At 36.2% G+C, this 17523-nt stretch overlaps 1 non-coding gene across 1 annotated transcript; it reads left to right on the plus strand.

Annotated features, from left to right (window-relative positions):
* The first annotated feature begins 2139 nt into the window (after positions 1-2139).
* Positions 2140-2247, plus strand: LOC148568377 (small nucleolar RNA R71). Its single transcript, XR_015883029.1, has one exon. It is a non-coding gene; the product is annotated as a small nucleolar RNA R71 (small nucleolar RNA).
* The last annotated feature ends 15276 nt before the right edge of the window (positions 2248-17523 follow it).

The raw sequence follows: 17523 nt of genomic DNA on the forward strand, positions 1-17523 counted from the left end.
AGAGGGGTGAGAAGAAGTGAGTGGAGGTAGGTGGGGATCCTGTGGGGTCCACAGATCCTGAGGTGTTCAAGGATTTACAACCTTGCACCAAATTAGGCATGCAAAATGACCTTGCACACAACTCTGGGTGTTCAGCGCCAGATTGGTGCTTGTTCTGGGGGTTGAACGCCCATTTGTTGCCCATTTCTGGCGTTGAACGCCAGAACCATGCTTGTTCTGGGCGTTCAGCGCCAGCTCTTCTCCAAGGTGCAATTCTGGCGTTCAAACGCCCAGATGCTGCCCATTTTGATTCCGCTCTCAATTTTTTGATTTATTTTATGACTCCACATGATCATGTACCTATAAAGACATATAACTAATAAAAATATAATTAAATAAAAAATTGGGTTGCCTCCCAACAAGCGCTTCTTTAATGTCAATAGCTTGACAGTGGGCTCTCATGGAGCCTCGCAGATGTTCAGAGCATGGTTGAGACTTCCCAACACCAAACTTAGAGTTTGGATATGGGAGTTCAACACCAAACTTAGAGTTTGGTTGTGGCCTCCAAACACCAAACTTAGAGTTTGACTGTGGGGGCTTTGGTTGACTCTATTTTGAGAGAAGCTTACTGTGCCTCTTTTCCATGTTTACAGAAGGGTAACCTTGAGTTGTAAACACAAGGGAGTCCTCATTCAATTGAAGGACTAATTCACCTCTGTCAACATCAATCACAGCTCTTGCTGTGGCTAGGAAAGGTCTTTCAAGGATGATGGATTCATCATCATTCTTCCCAGTATCCAGGACTATGAAATCAGCAGGGATGTAAAGGCCTTCAACCTTTACTAACACGTCCTCTACTTGTCCATAATCCTGTTTTTTTGAATTGTCTGCCATCTCTAATGAGATTTTAGCAGCTTGCACCCCAAAGATTCCCAGTTTCTCTATTACAGAGAGGGGCATGAGGTTTATCCCTGAACCAAGGTCACACAGAGCCTTTTCAAAGATCATGTTGCCTATGGTACAAGGTATTACGAACTTTCCAGGATCCTGTTTCTTCTGAGGCAATGTCAGTTGATCCAGATCACTTAGTTCATTGGTGAACAAGGAAGGTTCATCTTCCCAAGTCTCAATACCAAATAATTTGGCATTCAGCTTCATGATTGCACCAAGGTACTTGGTAACTTGCTCTTCAGTAACATCCTTATTCTTTTCAGAAGATGAATGCTCGTCAAAGCTCATGAAGGGTATAAGGAGGTTCAATAGAATCTCTATGGTCTCTAGATGAGTCTCAGATTCCTTTGGTTCCTCAAAGGGAAACTCCTTATTGATCACTGGACGTCCCAGGAGGTCTTCCTCACTGGGATTTACGTCCTCCCCTTCCTCTCCAGGTTCGGCCGTGTTGACTATGTCAATGGCCTTGCACTCTCCTTTTGGATTTTCTTCTGTATTGCTTGGGAGAGTACTAGGAGGGATTTCAGTGATCCTTTTACTCAGCTAGCCCACTTGTGCCTCCAAATTTCTAATGGAGGACCTTGTTTCATTCATGAAACTTACAGTGGCCTTAGATAGATCAGAGACTAAGTTTGCTAAATTAGAGGTATTTTGTTCAGAGTTCTCTGTCTGTTGCTGAGTGGATGATGGAAAAGGTTTACTATTGTTAAACCTATTTCTTCCACCATTATTAAAGCCTTGTTGAGGCTTTTGTTGATCCTTCCATGAGAGATTTAAGTGATTTCTCCATGAGGGGTTATAGGTGTTTCCATAAGATTCACCCATGTAATTCACCTCTGCTATTGCAGGGTTTTCAGGATCATAAGCTTCTTCTTCAAAAGATGCCTCTTGAGTATTGTTGGATGCAGCTTGCATTCCATTCAGACTCTGAGAAATCATATTGACTTGCTGAGTCAATATTTTATTCTGAGCCAATATGGCATTCAGAGTATCAATTTCAAGAACTCCCTTCTTCATAGGCGTCCCATTACTCACATGATTCCTCTCAGAAGTGTACATGAACTGGTTATTAGCAACCATGTCAATGAGTTCTTGAGCTTCTGCAGGCGTTTTTTTTAAGTGAATGGATCCACCTGCAGAGGTATCCAATGACATTTTAGCTAATTCAGACAGACCATCATAGAATATGTCCAGGATGGTCCATTCTGAAAGCATGTCAGAAGGACACTTTTTGGTCAGTTCTTTGTATCTCTCCCAAGCTTCATAGAGGGATTCACCTTCTTTCTGTCTGAAGGTCTGAACATCCACTCTAAGCTTACTCAGCTTTTGAGGAGGAAAGAACTTGGCTAAGAAAGCCTTAACCAGCTTATCCCAAGAGTTCAGGCTATCTTTGGGTTGAGAGTCCAACCATATTCTAGCTCTGTCTCTCACAGCAAAAGGGAAAAGCATGAGCCTGTAGACTTCAGGATCTACTCCATTAGTCTTAACAGTATCACAGATCTGCAAGAATTCAGTTAAGAACTAAAAAGGATCTTCATATGGAAGTCCATAAAACTTGCAGTTCTGCTGCATCAGAGAAACTAATTGAGGTTTAAGCTCAAAATTGTTTGCTCCAATGGCAGGAATGGAGATGCTTCTTCCATGTAAATTGGAATTAGGTGCAGTAAAGTCACCAAGCATCCTCCTTGCATTATTATTATTTTCGGCTGCCATCTCCTCTTCTTGTTCGAAAATTTCTGAAAGGTGCTTGCTGGATTTTTGTAATTTAGCTTCTCTTAGTTTCCTCTTCAGAGTCTTTTCAGGTTTTGGATCTGCTTCAACAAGAATGTTCTTGTCCTTGCTCCTTCTCATATGAAAAAGAGGGACAGAAAAATAATAATAATAGGGGTCATTTTTACCACAGTATAGAGGTCCCTGTGTGAGTAGAAGAAAAGAAGAAGAAAAAATTCGAACACAGATAGAAGAGGTGGTTCGAATTTGGGTGAGATGAAGTGTTAGTAGATGAATAAATAAATAGAAGGAGATAAGAGAGAGAGAGAAAATTTTCGAAAATAATTTTTGAAAAAGAGTTAGTAATTTTCGAAAATAGTTTTTTTTGAAAAAGGTTAGTAATTTTTCGAAAATTAAAATCAAAAATTAAAATAATTAGTTAATTAAAAAGAAATTTTGAAAAAGAGGGAAGATATTTTCGAAAATTAGAGAGAGAGGGAGTTAGTTAGGTAGTTTTGAAAAAGATAAGAAACAAACAAAAAGTTAGTTAGTTAGTTGAAACAAATTTGAAAATCAATTTTGAAAAGATAAGACGATAAGAAGTTAGAAAAGATATTTTAAAATCAAATTTTTTAAAAAGATATGATTTTGAAAAAGATAAGATAGAAAGACACTTTTGAAAAGATATGATTGAAATTAGTTTTGAAAAAGATTTGATTTTTAAAATCACAATTAATGACTTGATTCACAAGAAATCACAAAATATGATTCTAGAACTTAAAGTTTGAATCTTTCTTAACAAGTAAGTAACAAACTTGAAATTTTTGAATCAAAACATTAATTGATGATGTTATTTTCGAAAATTAGGAGATAAAGATAAGAAAAAGATTTTGAAAAAGATAAGATTTTTAAATTGAAAATTTGATTTGACTCATAAAAACAACTAGATTTTAAAAAGTTTTGAAAAAGTCAACTCAAATTTTCGAAATTTATGAGTGAAAAAGGGAAAGATATTTTTTTATTTTTGAATTTTTAATGATGAGAGGGAAAAACATGAAAAAGACTCAATGCATGAAAATTTTGGATCAAAACAATGAATGCATGCAAGAATGCTATGAATGTCAAGATGAACACCAAGAACACTTTGAATGTCAAGATGAACATCAAGAACTTATTTTTGAAAAATTTTTAATGCAAAGAAAATATGCAAGACACCAAACTTAAAAATTTTTCATGTATAGACACTATGAATGTAAGAATGCATATGAAAAACAAGAAAAGACACAAAACATGAAAACATCAAGATCAAACAAGAAGACTTACCAAGAACAACTTGAAAATCATGAAGAACACTATGAATGCATGAATTTTTCGAAAATTTTATGCAAACTTTAAAACATGCAATTGACACCAAACTTAAAATTGACTCAAGATTCAAACAAGAAACATGAAATATTTTTTATTTTAATGATTTTATTAATTTTTTTGGATTTTTCGAAAATTAATGTGAAAAAGAAAAATAAGGATTCCAAAATTTTTAATATGAATTCCAGGAATCTTGTGATCTTTAGTCTAAAGCTCCAATCTGAGGGTTAGGCATGGCTTAATAGCCAGCCAAGCTTTAGTATGCTATTACATGCATTGAAGTGATTAGTTGAATCCTCAGTCCAAAGGAATTTGGACATGGCTTCACAGCCAGCCAGGATTCAACAAATCATCATGAAACACTAGAATTCATTCTTAAAAATTCTGAAGAAAAAATATATTTTTTGAAAACATTTTTTTTTAAATTTTTTTCGAAAACAAAGGAGAAAATTTTTGAAAGATTTTTGAAAATTTTTTTTGAAAACTTTTTGAAAATAAGAAGAAAATTACCTAATCTAAGCAACAAGATGAACCGTCAGTTGTCCAAACTCGAACAATCCCCGGCAACGGCGCCAAAAACTTGGTGCACGAAATTGTGATCTTAGGCAACGGCGCCAGAAACTCTGTACGCACGTCTTAATAAATCATTTTTCATTCACAACTTCGATACAACTAACCAGCAAGTGCACTGGGTCGTCCAAGTAATAAACCTTACGTGAGTAAGGGTCGATCCCACGGAGATTGTTGGTATGAAGCAAGCTATGGTCACCTTGTAAATCTCAGTCAGGCGGATATAAAATAGTTATGGAGTTTTCGAACATAAATAATAAATAGATAGAAAATAAGGATAGAAACACTTATGTAATTCATTGGTGAGAATTTCAGATAAGCGTATAGAGATGCTTTCGTTCCTCTAAATCTCTGCTTTTCCGCTGTCTTCATCCAATCAGTCTTACTCCTTTCTACGACTGGCTTTATGTAAGGACATCACCGTTGTCAATGGCTACTTTTTATCCTCTCTAGAAAATGGTCCGATGCGCTGTCACTGCATGGCTAATCGTCTGGAGGCATCACCCTTGTCAATGGCTGCATCCCATCCTCTTGTGAAAATGGTCCAAATGCTCTGTCACAGCACGGCTAATCATCTGAGGTTCTCGATCATACTGGAATAGGATTCACCCTCCTTTTGCGTCTGTCACTATGCCCAGTACTCGCGAGTTTGAAGTTCGTCACAGTCATTCAATCCCAGAGTCCTACTCGGAATATCACGGACAAGGTTTAGACTTTCCGGACTCTCATGAATGCCGCCATCAATCTAGCTTATACCACGAAGATTCTGATTAAGAGATCCAAGAGATACTCATTCAATCTAAGGTAGAACGGAAGTGGTTGTCAGGCACGCGTTCATAGGGAATGATGATGATTGTCACGTTCATCACATTCAGGTTGAAGTGCGAATGAATATCTTAGAAGCGGAATAAGTTGAATTGAATGGAAAAACAGTAGTACTTTGCATTAATCTTTGAGGAACAGCAGAGCTCCACACCTTATTCTATGGAGTGCAGAAACTCTACCGTATAAAAATACATAAGTGATAATGGTTCAGGCATGGCCGAATGGCCAGCCCCCGTGAAAGTCTAAGATAGCATAAAACTGATCAAAGATGTCTAATACAATAGTAAAAAGTCCTATTTATAATAAACTAGTTACTAGGGTTTACAAAAGTAAGTAATTGATGCATAAATCCACTTCTGGGGCCCACTTGGTGTGTGCTTGGGCTGAGCTTGAATGTTACACGTGTAGAAGTCAATCTTGGATTGAACGCCAGTTTGTAACGTATTTCTGGCGTTCAACTCTGGCTTGTGACGTGTTTCTGGCGTTTAACTCCAGACAGCAGCGTAGAACTGGCGTTCAACGCCCTTTTATGTCATCTAAACTCGGCCAAAGTATGGACTATTATATATTGCTGGAAATCCCTGGATGTCTACTTTCCAACGCAATTGGAAGCGCGCCATTTTGAGTTCTGTAGCTCCAGAAAATCCACTTTGAGTGTAGGGAGGTCAGAATCCAACAGCATCAGCAGTCCTTCTTCAACCTCTGAATCTGATTTTTGCTCAAGTCCATCAATTTCAGCCAGAAAATACCTGAAATTACAGAAAAACACACAAACTCATAGTAAATTCCAGAAATGTGAATTTAACATAAAAACTAATGAAAACATCCCTAAAAGTAATTGGATTCTACTAAAAACATATTAAAAATAATGCCAAAAAGCGTATAAATTATCCGCTCATCAATCAGCATGGATGCCATTAGGAGCTAAGTTGTCCAAAGAGATCCGCAATTCCAATTTTCCATTTGTCTTTGTTTTCAACACCCTATTTGTTGCAATCCCACGCGAAGGTCCTCTTTTACCAATATGTGATGAAACAGAGGCATTGGCTGGTGCTAAAATAGGGGCTGTCGGGGCTGGGGCAGGGGCTGCAGGGGCTGCTGGGGCTGGTGTTGTAGAAGTAGATGCAGTAGCCCTTGTCAACCTCCGCATAGCCATTATGTTACGCAATCTACAATAAAACTCACAGAGATAACATTAAAAAAATGAAATAATAAAATATCTACATCATTTAATACACAATTACACAAAGGAAAGCACATCAATAAAAGTTGGACATGATTCAAAATATATTATAATTCTCAAAAAAGTTAAACAAATGGAACAAAGAATGAATAACTTAGCAATTGCAAATATAATGTGAATTCCTAAAGTTTAACTACTTTAAAGTCAATCACCATCCTATGCAAAAAGTGGATAACTTAGCAATTGCAAATATCTTGTGATCCCCAAAATAAAAATACTAAGAAGTCAATCACTATCATTTGAATCTTCTTCTTCTTCTTCTTCTTCTTCTTCTTCTTCTTATTGATCTATAGACATAGGCACGTCCATACTTGATCCCTCTATGTCACCTCTGCCCAATTCCATCAACAAATTGATATCACCCGAAGATGGTACTTGATTAAAGCTTCCCATTTCAGCTTGTTGGTATGCCTCTTATTGCATGATATCTTGCTCAGGCACATCATATGTATTGCGAGGCTTTACTCGTACCACAGTACACCAATTATGCCTTTTAATTTCCTTTACATAGTATACATGCTCAGCTTGACATGCTAAAATGAAAGGCTCATCCTTATATCTAACATATGTAACATCCACATTTATGAATCCATACTCATTTTTACAATATCCCTTACCTTAATTTCGTCCTATTGGAGGAATATCAAACCACTTACACTTAAATAAGATCACTTTATGTTTTCCAACATAATCTAAGTCAATAATATCAGTCAACATGCCATAATAATCCACACGCCCAGTCAATTCATCTCCCTTCACAACTACTTCACAATTTTGAGTCTTCAAAGATGCTTCATGGTTTTTACTACGAAATGTAAAAGCGTTGATAGCACATGTTTTGTAGAAATGTGCACGATGATCAGGACCTCTTGCTAGAGAAAGTAGTTGATTATTCACCCGTGCACTCCCTACTTTGTGTAGATCTGAAATCTACATTAATGAATAGCGATTAAAACTAAATACTGCCAAGAGACTCTTCAATTCTACAATTATCAAAGTTTATTCATTTACCTTCCTTTCAAACCATTTCACAAATTGATCCTTGTGCCTTTTCTGCAGATTTTTTGGATTTTCTCTTGTTAAATCTGCCATATGTTCATCAACCCATGGTTGAACTTCTTCACAATTCTTCAGCATATAGAATTGAGCTTCTCTATGCTTTGAGATACTAAGTTTCTTGTATGCCCCTTTACAACTAAACTGGCCAAGTACTTTGAACACAGCTATGCCTCGCATAGGTTCATTCTCGCCATGGTCAGAAATCTTAGAATTTTCATCCAAATATCTCCCCACAAGGGTCATTGCTTCTTTAGAGATATAACCCTCAGATATTGACCCCTCAGGACGTGCTTTGTTTCTCACATAACTCTTTAGTGTGCACAAATATCTAAAATTGAATTTTTAAGGAAGGTTAAAAACCTACATATAGAATACTATAAGGCAGATTCTAAGTTGTTGTCAATTTTAAATGGCTAACCTCTCAACAGAGTACATCTAGCGATATTGAACTGGTCCGGCTAACTTAGCTTCATGGGCAAGATGAACGGTTAGGTGAACCATCACATTAAAAAAAGCCGTAGGAAAAACCATCTCTAATTTACAAAGTGTTGTTGCAATATGGGTTTCAAGTTTGTCTAGAACGTCCACCTTCAATTCCTTGGAACAAAGCTCTCCAAAGAAAATACTTAGATGTATCAACGGTTCACAAACTTCTTTGGGTAAAAGCTCACGAATTGCAAGTGGTAGCAGCCGTTCTAATAGGACATGGCAATCATGGCTCTTCAAGCCATAAATTTTGCAATCGTCAAGGTGCACACACCTTCCAATATTTGATGAATATGAATCAGGCATCTTGAGTTCTTTCAAGAACTGACAAAGAAGTTACCTTTCATTCTCCTTCTTGGTCTTTGACAATGTATATTTGGCTATCGGCATCACAAACTTGTTGCCCACTCTACGAGGATGAAGGTCTCTCTTGATACCCATAAGTTAAAGATCAAGTCGTGCATTAAGATTGTCCTTTGTCTTTCCATCTAAATTTAATAGTGTACCCAGTATATTATCGAAGACGTTCTTCTCTATATGCATTACATCTAAATTATGATGTGACAATAATGTCTTCCAATAAGGCAACTCAAAGAAAATGCTTTTCTTTTTCAAATTTCCAGCCACCTTGTCATGCTCAGACTTCTTTCTCTGTTTAGTAGTATTCCCAAACTTCGTTTGTTCAAAAGTCTTGAATTCTTCTAGGACATCATAACCAAAAAGTGGCTTAGGTGCTTCGCCAAGTTCCCTGGTATTGTCAAAAGAACTCTTATTCCATCGCCATGGATGATCAAGCGGCAAATAGCGGCGATGACCTATATAGCAATGCTTGTGTCCATGTTTCAGCCTTTAAGAACTAGTTTTTCTGTGGCAACACGTACATGCTAGTACACCTTTAGTGCTCCAATCGGATAACATGGCATAAGCTGGATAATCATTTATTATCCATAAAACTGTAGCAGACAACTGAAAATTCCATTTCTGAACCACATCAAATGTTTCAACACCCTCTTCCCACAATTCTTTCAACTCTTCAATTAACGGTTGTAAGTATACATCAATAGAATTGCCAGGAGATTTAGGGCCTGGAATAAGTAGAGATAACATCTAATTTGAATATTTCAAAACCATCCATGGAGGATAGTTATATGGAATGAGAACAACTGGCCAAGTACTATAGAAAATGTTCATATTGCCGAATGGATTGAATCCGTCACTAGCAACTCCAAGCCTGATATTTCTAGCATCACATGCAAACCCTTCGTGTTCCTCATCAAATGTCTTCCACGCTATCGAATCTGCTGGGTGTTTTAGAACTCCATCGTCAAGCCGTTTCTCTTTATGCCACTTTATTGCTAGTGCTGTTTCTTCACACATGAAGATCCTTTGAAGCCGAGGTTTCAACGGAAAGTATCTTAGTATCTTTTGGGGCACCTTCTTATGAGAGTCATCCTTTTCAGCCCCCTTACCCTTCACCCATCTAGATTGCTTTCACTTTGGACATTCATCAAGATCAGCATATGCTTGCCCCCAAAACAAAATGCAATCATTCACACAAGCATCTATCTTCTCGTAATCTAATCCCAAATCTCGAATCACTTTTCGAGCATCATAAAATGAAGTAGGACAAGAATTTTCCTTTGGAAATAAGCTTTTTAGAAAGAGCAACAAAGCATCAACTGAATTGTTGCTCTATCCATATCGACATTTCATTTGAAACAACTTAACAATGAAAGATAATCTTGATATTCCACTGTCCCGATATAGGCTTTGCTCAGCATCCTTCATTAGCCTCTGGAACCTTTTTGCCCCTTCGTGGGGTTCTTCTGCTATATTGTCATCTACATTGCCAACAAAATCTCTCGGCGTCTCCCCTAGTGTTTCTCCTCTAAAGATGTTATACAAGATCTCATAAGTGGCAGAATCATTCTCCATTTCACAATCAATTTCATTTAGATCAGAGACATCTCTAGTGGATGCATCTTGAAGACTCTCACCATGATGCACCCATGTTTTATATGAAGTCACTATCCCCCATTGGTGCACATGATGATGAACTTCATTTCTAAGTTTGAACAAAAAATTGTTGCATTTGGGACAAGGACAACGTATTTGATTTTTCACACCGGGTTGAGAGAAGGCAATATCCAAAAATAATTCATCGAGGCACTTCCTAAACTCAGGAGTACGCTTATCAAAATTAATCCAATATTTCTGGTAATTGACCATTGGACTAATTTCTGCAGGAGACGAGAATGGATAGAATGATGTAAAGTGTAGAAAAAAAGAGCAGCAAGACATAAGCTAGCATCGCACCGACTATCCCTTTCAAAGGGCTCTACGTAAACTAAATTTCAAGGCGGTTCTCTATGACTCCGCAATACAAACTATCCTAATTCAATCCATTGTAAAAAACCCAAAAATATAAAAAAAATAGAATCAAAATCACTAAAGAAGAAAGCAAAAACTAGAATCAAAATAATAGAACACAGAAACAAAAATTAGAATGAAATATCAACTCTCCAAATAAGCTAAAATAAGATTATCAACCAGATATAACACTTAATATTTTCAACCACAACATCAGCAAAATCAAGTTTCAATATTTCAGCTAAGATTATCAACTAACAATATAATTAACAATACTCAAATAAACATCACTTACCTTCGGTAGAGAAGTAATCGGACCAGACCAGACCAGCAGGAGAAGGACAGCCGAATCAGACTAGCAAAGGCAAAGGACAACACCAGATAAGCAGAGAAGCATAAACTATCATAATTTAATGCAATGTAAAATACACAAAATTAATAACAAAATTTAATCAATATTTCTATGTTAATAAGGGTAATGTAGTTACCTACTTTACTCAATTCACAAACACAAAAATATAAAAAAACAGAATCAAAATCACAAAAAAAGAAAGAAAAAACTAGAATCAAAATAATAGAACACAGAAACAAAAATTAGAATCAAATATCAACTCTCCAAATAAGCTAAAATAAGATTATCAACCAGATATAACACTAATATTTTCAACCACAACATCAGCAGAATCAAGGTTCAATATTGCAGCTAAGATTATCAACTAACAACATAGTGAACAAAACTCAAATAAATTTCACTTACCTTCAGCAGAGACGTAATCCGAGCAGACCAGACCAAACCAGCAGGAGAAGAAGGATAGCTGAATCAGACCAACGGAGGCAAAGGACAACGCCGGATGAGCAGAGAAGCATAAACTATCCTAATTCAATGCAATGTAAAATACACAAAATTAATAACAAAATTTAATCAATATTTCTATGTTAATAAGGATAATGTAGTTACCTACTTTACTCAATTCACAAACACAAAAATATAAAAAAAATAATAAAAAACAGAATCAAAATCACCTAAAAAAAAAGCAAAAACTAGAATCAAAGTAATAGAACACAGAAACAAAAATTAGAATGAAATATCAACTCTCCAAATAAGCTAAAATAAGATTATCAACCAGATATAACACTTAATATTTTCAACCACAACATCAGTAGAATCAAGGTTCAATATTTCAGCTAAGATTATCAACTAACAATATACTTAACAATACTCAAATAAACATTACTCACCTTCAGCAGAGAAGAAATCGGACCAGACCAGACCAGCAGGAGAAGGACAGCCAAATCAGACCAGCAGATGCAAAGGACAACGCCGGATGAGCAGAGAAGCATAAACTATCCTAATTCAATGCAACGTAAAATAAAAAAAATTAATAACAAAATTTAATCAATATTTCTATGTTAATAAGGATAATGTAGTTACCTACTTTACTCAATTCACAAACACAAAAATATAAAAAAAAATAAAAAACAGAATCAAAATCACCTAAAAAGAAAGCAAAAACTAGAACCAAAATAATAGAACACAGAAACAAAAAATAGAATCAAATACCAACTCTCCAAATAAGCTAAAATAATATTATCAACTAGATATAACACTAATATTTTCAACCACAACATCAGCAAAATCAAGGTTCAATATTTCAGCTAAGATTATCAACTAACAACATAGTTACAATACTCAAATAAACTGCAATTACCTTCAGCAGAGACGTAATCGGGGCAGACCAGACTAGCAGGAGAAAAAAGACAGCTGAATCAGACCAGTAGAGGCAAAGGACAACGCCGGATGAGCAGAGAAGCATAAACTATCCTAATTCAATGCAATGTAAAATACACAAAATTAATAACAAAATTTAATCAATATTTCTATGTTAGTAAAGTTAATGTAGTTACCTACTTCACTCAATTCACAAACACAAAAATATTAAAAAAAAAAGAATCAAAATCACTAAAAAAGAAAGCAAAACATAGAATCTGAATAATAGAACACAGAAACAAAAATTAGAATCAAATATCAACTCTCCAAATAAGCTACAATAAGATTATCAACCAGATATAATACTAATATTTTCAACCACAACATCAACAGAATCAAGGTTCAATATTTCAGCTAAGATTATCAACTAACAACATAATTAACAATACAAAAATAAACTGCACTTACCTTAAGCAAAGACGTAATCAGAGTAGACCGGCAGTAGACGAACGAAGCACGGCTGAACCAGGCTACCAGAAATAGAGAACGATGCGAACTCCAGCAGAGAAGCAGAGCTGACACTGACCACGAACAACGACGACCACCACCACCACGAAGACCCCAGCGACGATGACCACAGGATGACGGCGCACGCGACAGAACGAACACCAACGAAGACCACAACACCGCCGCACACGACACGACGGCGTAGGAGACGGTGCTTGCAGAGGACACGACGACAAGGCTGACGTTTCCCGGGGGGCTACACCGGTGCTTCTTCTTCCGGCAGCAACTGCATGTTGCTTCGTAGAGTAGCAGTGCTCAGATGAGGGTTGAGAGTGAGGTTCAGAGTGAAGGGTGGGGACTTCGGGTTTTTTTACAGCTTTACTCTTTTACTTTTTATAGATTTGCTTTTAGTATCTTAGTTTTTTTTTTGGGTATATTTAATTATTGTTATTTATATTTATAAATTAATAAAATTTCTTTAAATTTCACAAATTAATTTTTAGTTAACTTTAAAAATCTGATTATTAATTAAAATTATATACTAATTTTCTAAAGGAATATAAATTAATATTTACAATTTTTAAAAATTAATGAATATGTAAAAAATAATATGTAAAATATATTTTAAAAGAATTATATAAACAGTTTTTTTAATTTTTGAAACAAAATAAAATTATTTCAAAAAAATTATATAAACCATTTTTTTTTACTCTTAGAGTATTTAATATTTTGAAAAAAAAATTATAAAATATACTTATATTTTGTGACACAAAAATAACTTGTTACAAACAATGTTAAATTTTGTGACAAATTAATTTTTTGTTACAAAATAATTTGAGTTTTTAAAACAAAAAGGTATTTTGTTACAAAACAATTGGAGTTTTTGAAAAAAAAAATATTTTGTTACAAAATATTTCGAATTTTTGCAACTACTTTACTTTTTGTTACAAAATACTATAATATTTTGTAACAACACACCAACTCATTACAAAAGCTAACATAATTTGTAACAAAACAAAATAATTGTTACAAAATATTTGAATGTTTTGTAACAACTTGTAATGTTGTTACAAAACATTATTCTTTTGTAACAATCACCAATTATTATTACAAAAAAAATATTTTTTTGTAACAATTTTAAATTTGATACAAAATTTTTGTTACAAAAGTTCCATTTTCTTGTAGTGATGGAAATAAGAATGATTGATATGATACCTCTCTAGGTAGATGAAAGGGTTATGGTTCACCCTACTTACTCCATCTTGAGATTAGAACTCCTTGGGTAGATCAAGGGTTGTGGTTCGCTCCACTTGCTTTGGGTTGAGATTGAAACTCCCTGGATAGATGCAAGGATTGTGGGTCGCCCCACTTGCACCAGGTTGAGATTTGAGACACTTTGTTTACTCTTCGTCGCAAGATGTAGCCGGACACTTAGACCTTTCCTGATGATTCCTCCAAGAGAAGGTGAATATGAATACCTCGTGGGGATGCGCGCATGGTGCACGAAATTGTGATCTCAATGGCGCCAACAACTTGGTACGCACAATCGTAATCTCAATTCTTTGTCACAACTTTGCACAACTAATCAGCAAGTGCACTGGGTCGTCCAAGTAATAAACCTTATGTGAGTAAGGGTCGATCCCACGGAGATTGTCGGCTTGAAGCAAGCTATGGTCACCTTGTAAATCTCAGTCAGGCGGATTCAAATGGTTATGGTGAACTGATAATAAAAATATGAATAAAATATAGGATAGAGGTACTTATGTAATTCATTGGTGAGAATTTCAGATAAGCGTATGGAGATGCTTTGTTCCTTCTGATTCTCTGCTTTCCTATTGTCTTCATCCAATCCTTCATACTCCTTTCCATGGCAAGCGTTATGTAGGGCATCACCATCGTCAATGGCTACATCCCATCCTCTCAGTGAAAATGGTCCAAAATGCACTGTCACAGCACGGCTATTCATCTGTCGGATCTCGATCATACTGGAATAGGATTCAGTAATCCTTTTGCGTCTGTCACTATGCCCAGCACTCGCGAGTTTGAAGCTCGTCATAGCCATCCCTTCCCAGATCCTACTCGGAATACCACAGACAAGGTTTAGACTTTTCGGATCTCAAGAATGGCCGCCAATAATTCTAGCCTATATCACGAAGACTCTGATCTCATGGAATGGAGGGCTCGGTTGTCAGGCGAGGCAACCATGCATCATGAACCAGGAGGCTAAGAGATACACACTCAAGCTATCGCAAGTAGAACGGAAGTGGTTGTCAGGCACGCGTTCATAGGTGAAAATGATGATGAGTGTCACAAATCATCACCTTCCTCAAGTTGAAGAACAAGTGTATATCTTAGATAAGAAATAGGCTTGAATTGAATAGAAAAACAATAGTACTTCGCATTAATTCATGAGGAACAGCAGAGCTCCACACCTTAATCTATGGTGTGTAGAAACTCTACCGTTGAAAATACATAAGTGATAATGGTCCAGGCATGGCCGAATGGCCAGCCCCCATAAAGGTCTAAGATAGCATAAAACTGATCAAAGATGTCTAATACAATAGTAAAAGGTTCTATTTATATCAGACTAGTTACTAGGGTTTACAGAAATGAGTTAATGATGCAGAAATATACTTCTGGGGCCCACTTGATGTGTGCTTGGGCTTTACACGTGTAGAGGCTTCTCTTGGAGTTGAACGCCAGTTTGTAACCTGTTTCTGGCGTTTAACTCCACTTTGTAACCCGTTTCTGGCGTTTAACTCCAGAATAGAGCAGGAAGCTGGCGTTGAACGCCAGTTTGTGTCATCTAAACTCAGGCAAAGTATGGACTATTATATATTGCTGGAAAGCCCTGAATGTCTACTTTCCAGTGCAATTGAGAGCGCGCCATTTGAAGTTCTGTAGCTCCAGAAAATTCACTTTGAATGCAGGGAGGTCAGAATCCAACAGCATCTGCAGTCCTTCTTCAACCTCTAAATCTGATTTTTGCTCAAGTCCCTCAATTTCGGCCAGAAAATACCTGAAATCCCAGAAAAACACACAAACTCATAGTAAAGTCTAGAAATGTGATTTTTATTTAAAAACTAATAAAAATATATTAAAAACTAACTAAATCATACTAAAAACTATGTAAAAATAATGCCAAAAAGCGTATAAATTATCCGCTCATCACAACACCAAACTTAAATTGTTGCTTGTCCCCAAGAAACTATAAATCAAATAGAATAAAAAGAAGAGAATATACTATAAATTCCAAAATATCAATGAAACTTAGCTCCAATCAGATGAGCGGGACTTGTAGCTTTTTGCCTCTTGAATAGTTTCGGCATCTCACTTTATCCATTGAAGTTCAGAATGATTGGCATCTATAGGAACTTAGAATTTAGATAGTGTTATTGATTCTCCTAGTTCAGTATGTTGATTCTTGAACACAGCTACTTTATGAGTCTTGGCCATGGCCCTAAGCACTTTGTTTTCCAGTGTTACCACCGGATACATAAATGCCACAGACACATAACTGGGTGAACCTTTTCAGATTGTGACTCAGCTTTGCTAAAGTCCCTAATTAGAGGTGTCCAGGGTTCTTAAGCACACTCTTTTTTTTTTTTTGCTTTGGACCTTGACTTTAACCGCTCAGTCTCAAGTTTTCACTTGACACCTTCACGCCACAAGCACATGGTTAGGGACAGCTTGGTTTAGCCGCTTAGGCCAGGATTTTATTCCTTTAGGCCCTCCTATCCACTGATGCTCAAAGCCTTGGATCCTTTTTATTACCCTTGCCTTTTGGTTTTAAGGGCTATTGGCTTTTTGCTATTGCCTTTTGGTTTTAAGAGCTTTTGGCTTTTTTTCTGCTTGCTTTTTCTTTTTCTTTCTTTTATTCGCCATTTTTATTTTCTTTTTTCTTTTTTTTTCACAAGCTTTTGTATTCACTGCTTTTTCCTGCTTCAAGAATCAATTTTACGATTTTTCAGATTATCAATAATATTTCTCCTTTTTCATCATTCTTTCAAGAGCCAACATATTTAACATTTATAAACCACAATATCAAAAGACATATGCACTGTTCAAGCATTCATTCAGAAAAACAAAAAGTATTATCACCACATCAAAATAATTAAACTAGTTTCAAGGATGAATTCAAAACCATGTACTTCTTGTTCTTTTGTTTTTAGAACAGTTTTCATTTAAGAGAGTTGATGGAGTCATAGGACATTCATAGCTTTAAGACATAGACACTTAAACACTAATGATCATATAGTAAAGACACAAACATAAATAAAACATAAAGCATAATAAACGAAAAACAGGAAATTAAGAACAAGGAGACTAAGGAACGGGTCCACCTTAGTGAGGGTGGCGTCTTCCTCTTCTTGAAGAACCAATGGTGCTCTTGAGCTCCTCTATGTCTCTTCTTTGTCTTTGTTGTTCCTCCCTCATAGCTCTTTGATCTTCTCTAATTTCATGGAGGATGATGGAGTGCTCTTGGTGCTCCATCCTTAGTTATCCCATGTTGGAACTTAATTCTCCTAGGGAGGTGTTGATTTGCTCCCAATAATTATGTGGAGGAAAGTGCATCCCCTGAGGCATCTCAGGGATTTCCTGGTGAGGAATTTCCTCATGCTCTTGTTGAGGTCCATGATCTCTTGTTTGCTCCATCCTTTTCTTAGTGATGGGCTTATCCTCTTCAATGAGGATGTCTCCCTCTATGTCAATTCCAGCCGAATTGCAGAGGTGGCAAATGAGGTGAGGA

This window comes from Arachis ipaensis, chromosome B4 (assembly GCF_059453495.1).
Source record: "Arachis ipaensis isolate K30076 ecotype BB chromosome B4, ASM5945349v1, whole genome shotgun sequence".
Classification (NCBI taxonomy): Eukaryota; Viridiplantae; Streptophyta; class Magnoliopsida; order Fabales; family Fabaceae; genus Arachis; species Arachis ipaensis.